The sequence below is a fragment of the Vicia villosa genome, unplaced genomic scaffold (genome assembly GCF_029867415.1).
Source record: "Vicia villosa cultivar HV-30 ecotype Madison, WI unplaced genomic scaffold, Vvil1.0 ctg.002761F_1_1, whole genome shotgun sequence".
NCBI classification, from domain to species: Eukaryota; Viridiplantae; Streptophyta; class Magnoliopsida; order Fabales; family Fabaceae; genus Vicia; species Vicia villosa.
The window spans coordinates 202,256-207,284 of NW_026706024.1; the positions used below are offsets into that span (position 1 = coordinate 202,256).

The 5,029-nt window shown below is 29.1% G+C and overlaps 1 long non-coding RNA gene across 1 annotated transcript; it reads left to right on the plus strand.

Annotated features, from left to right (window-relative positions):
• Positions 1-429: 429 nt before the first annotated feature.
• Positions 430-1,611, plus strand: LOC131639764 (uncharacterized). Its single transcript, XR_009295035.1, has 5 exons — positions 430-566; positions 853-996; positions 1,113-1,207; positions 1,302-1,395; positions 1,480-1,611. It is a non-coding gene; the product is annotated as an uncharacterized LOC131639764 (long non-coding RNA).
• The last annotated feature ends 3,418 nt before the right edge of the window (positions 1,612-5,029 follow it).

The window sequence follows — 5,029 nt, forward strand, 5'->3', positions numbered from 1 at the left end:
AATCTATGTTGGTAATCTCAGATAGCGTTGTGTAGCACCGACCCCCTAAAATGCTATATAGTAGATAGCGGGATAGCCGCTATTGCAAAGACTTAAACTTAGTGAACAGAAGAAACTTAAATACTTAAAAAAACACAAAATTAAAGAGAATGCAATAGAGGTTTGGGGCAGCAATTAGTGGCCACAACAACCCCCATTGCTGAAGGCGGCTCACAGGCCGAAAACGCCGCGCCTAATCCTACCACCAATACACTAATCCACTGTTGCATGCTATTGACAACATGAATCTTTGTTAAAATCGAAAGCGTGTTAATAGTTTCAGAAGGTAAATACTTGCAGAAGCTTGGAGAGACATTTCAAATAAACATGTTCCGTTCAACAAAATATGATATATATTTAGTCTTGAGGCATTTAGGACCATACAAATAATGAAAACTATTATTGTGAAGGCCACAGGTGGTGGACCATACAAATATGCAGACTTATTTAAGGAAAGGCTAGGGATAACTCTTGACAAGGAAGATGAAATGGATTGTCTTGTCGCAGGAGCCAATTTTCTTCTCGAGGTAGGATCCAAATTCTTCTATTTTCTCATCATAAAGTTAATAATTTCCCGTTTTTAAATATTGAATTGAAATTATTATATGACTCATGTTGATATTTTCAATTATTCATTCAATAAATGATATTTGATGCCGCAAAAGTTTAGCATATATGTTGAGATCCCATATCGATTAGTCTTATGGCCAAAATAGTCCTTATGAGATTTGGTAGTTGTTTGAGTCTTCCGTCTTATGCACCTTGAGAATTTCACAACACAAGATCTAATTTTTTCTCTCACTCTTTCTATAGGTAGTTGACCGAGAAGCCTTTACCTATATGGGTGATCAAAGACAATTTATGCAGATTGACCAAAATGACCTGTATCCCTATCTGCTCGTTAATATCGGTTCTGGTGTTGGCATCACTCTAGGTTCTATATCCTTATGAGTATAGGTGGAGGCACTTTCTATATCCTTCCAATGTCGAAATTCATAATTTCTATATCCTTCCAATGTCGAAATTTTCTCTTTTTTAAACACTTAAAAAATCTTAGTTTTCAATTCATATAGGTAGAAGGAGACGGAAAGTTTGAGCGAGTTAGTGGAACGAGTATAGGTGGAGGCACTTTCTGGGGTTTAGGAAAGCTTTTAACTAATTGCAAGAGGTTATTTATTTACTTATTTATTTTAAAGACATATTCATTATCGGTTCTTCTATATAGACTCGTAGGATTGACATCAATGTTTTTTGTGGTTCAGTTTCGATGAGTTACTGAAATTAAGTTATCAGGGCAACAACAGAGCAGTAGATATGCTCGTCGGTGATATTTATGGTGGAATGGACTATTCAAAGGTAAGACTAGTGAAAAATTATGCCCTTTTCCCTGTTTTATTGATATTCGTTTTGCTGATATATACTTTCTTTTATTGATAATAGATTGGTCTTTCATCAACGGCAATAGCGTCTAGTTTTGGAAAGGCAATGTCTGATAATAAGGACCGTGAAGATTATAAACCCGAAGATATTGCTCGTTCTCTTCTAAGAATGATCTCAAATAATATTGGACAGGTTAGTTAGATGGACCCGAAGATTATAAAATGTTCGTAAACAATTTAGGAACAATTAGGCAATTGTCAACCTTGGCTGGGTTGATTATTGTGGATGTTGTAGAGTTTATTTTGACATAGTTATTTTTGTTATTAATAGTGCAGCAGTGGTTAGTTTCCTTAATCTCATTACCTTAATATGAGTGGTTAGTGGTGGTGCCATAAAGAATATGTTTAAAAAAAGTATCAGATACTGAATATGAGGGCATCATAAGGTAACTTCATCTATACATGATTGTTTAATAACCATTAAGGATTTCTGAGTAATAGCTGGTACTTGATTAAGGCATCATGAGGTAATTTTCTAGCATGTTTATATCTTGTGTTAGTTTCTAGCATGTTTATATCATTCTGAATATTGCAATTCTTTTCTAATGAACCTACACAAGTTGTTTTTATCAATATAAGGATGGTGTTAGTGAGTCACAATTCAATCATGTCTTGAATATCAAACTTGATCAGATTGAGTATTAACTGTTGCGTTAAAAATTTTGAGGTGGAGAGTTCGGATCTGATTGCATATGGACTTATAATTATTACTTTTTTTGTTCTTTCCTTTTCTTTTTCCTTTTCTTATTTGTTTAACAAATGTAGAATTTTGGATTTTGTTTTTAGTTTATATAACTAAGTTATCTCTATGAGAAAGAGGAAACGATAATAAATTAATGGGTTTAACATTGTTGTGTAGATACTCATACTGTAGCTCACTCAAGGAATAGGTCTTCTAAGACAACTAGTGATTTTGATAGTCCTCATTCTGTGTTTCTTGAACGGGCATTTGTCATATTCTCGGAGGGGCACTATCAACGGCTCGGTATGGTTACTATTGATATATGTGGCTCTTTCTTGTAATAATTTCTTATGTCTTGTTTTTTTGCATACAGAAAACAATTGCTTCTCCAGGACGTGGTATTTTGGCCATGGATGAATCCAATGCTACATGTGGAAAGCGGTTGGATTCAACTGGACTAGAGAACACCGAAGCTAACCGTCAAGCATGGCGTAAAATTATATATGAAGAAAGTGTTATGACTTAGTTAAAATATAATTTTTATGTGTATGGTTTTATAATACTTTTATGACTGTACATGATTTTGTATACTTTTTGGTTAATATTAAAAATATTTTGACTTAGTTAAAATATGATTTTTATGTGTATGATTTTATAGTATTTACAATATTATGACTGAAAATAAAATATAATTAAATGGTGTTTATGAAATAGGGTGTAAATAGATATAATTGTTCATTCATAAATGGCGTATTTACACCCGATTTTTACTAAAATAGGGGGTAATTAAGAACATATTTACACCCGATTTTTATTAAAATACGGTGTAATTAAAACATAATTAAGCCCAATTACACCCGATTTTTATTAAAATAGGGTGTAATTAAAACGTAATTAAGCCCATTTACACCCGATTTTTATTAAAACAGGGTGTAATTAAAACGTAATTAAGCCAATTTACACCCGATTTTTATTAAAACAGGGTGTAATTAAAACGTAATTACGCTCAATTACACCCGATTTTTATTAAAACAGGGTGTAATTAAAAACGTAAATACGCCCAATTACACCCGATTTTTATTAAAATAGGGTGTAATTAAAAACGTAATTACACCCAATTACACCCGATTTTTATTAAAACAGGGTGTAATTAAAAACGTAATTACGCCCAATTACACCCGATTTTTGTTAAAACAGGGTGTAATTAAAAACGTAATTACGCCAAATTACACCCGATTTTTGTTAAAAATAACGGGTGTAAATTCGTTAGACATTTCTCACCCTGTGAATATACACCCGATTTTTATTAAAAATAATGGGTGTAAATTTAATAAAAAACGGGTGTAAATTAACATTTTTGTACTAGTGATTTGTAGTTGTTACATATAGATATTTAGGCTAGAAATGGTTTCTAAAAAGTTTATGATTATAATTAATTTTAATAATAAAAATAGTAAAACACTTCTATTTACTACATTTAATGGAGTAAAATTAAATAAATTAACATATATTAATAAAATATAAATTAATGATGTATTTATAATTTAATGTGAGAACTATTTTAAGCTAAAAAATGTCAATTTGACCTTTTTAAAGAAAAAAAATGTTATTTTTATATCTCAAATTTTATTTGTTATATTTTTAACTATACAAATTTATGCGAGTTTTGTCCCCACTACATAATATTTTTGGATCCGCCCACGACCAAAAGTACATTTAAATCTTATTTTTTATATAATTAAAACTAATTTCAAGTCCAAACAAAAAATATGTTTTTAAACAATCTTATTTGTAGATATACATATTTACAACATTTCAAAACTTTATATGCTAGAACATTTACAATTAATTTATAAAGTAAAGATTTCGCAATCATAATAATGAAATGAATAGTAGGAGATATCATATTATATCATTATAATAGCATGAACACCACAAAAGAAAGAAAAACAATGACTTTTTCAAACTAAATAGAAAAAGAAAGTATTTTTTTTAACAACGAGAAATATAATTTCCACTAAGTTCTAACATTACAAATCAATTATGGAAAAACTAGATATCCTTTAAAATTATACGTACCTTTCATAGTAGATAATAATCCAAAACAAAACTTTAAAGTATTATTATTTTGATAAACTAATTTTAGATCGCTTAAATGTTTTGATATAACATTTTGAATCTTCTAAATCATTTCTGAACAATAAAACGAAATTGTTATTCGAATGTTAAATCTTTTTAAATCATAATATATGAATATCTAAACTTTTATTTTCTATAACTTGAGATTCTAATCTTTATATTTGTATTTATAAAACTTTTTGTATATATACATTTTCTAAATAAAAATGATTTCGTATATAGTTTCTCACAAATGTATATCATCTTTAAAAATGAAATTTTATTTAATTCTTCATTTCTTTTAGCAATGAAAAACTTTAAATAGAAACAAACTCAACTCTAAATAAAAATAAATAAAAAATTTGAAAATAATTGACAGCTGTTACAAGTTTTTTTCTGTCTTTTAATATCTAAATTCACAAACCATGTTTCTAACCTTTTTCTTGTTAAGGTGTAAAAAAATCATCAAAGCCCAGATTTCTATAACCTTTATTTTATTTATTTATATGAGAATGGACAAGTCCCTATTTTCAACCCCATAGAATTTTTCAAATAATAACCTAAAGACAATTCAAAAATAATTTTAGATTTTTTTACACAATTATGATTAAGTAGATAGAGAGAGAGTTGTACGTGTATAAAAGAAGACGATATTTAATTAATGATAAACATGACAAAAATGTGAAGAAGAGAAATGCTAGTGCATTTATTTGAAGGAGTAGAGGTTTCACTTAATTCATCGTAAATGTAA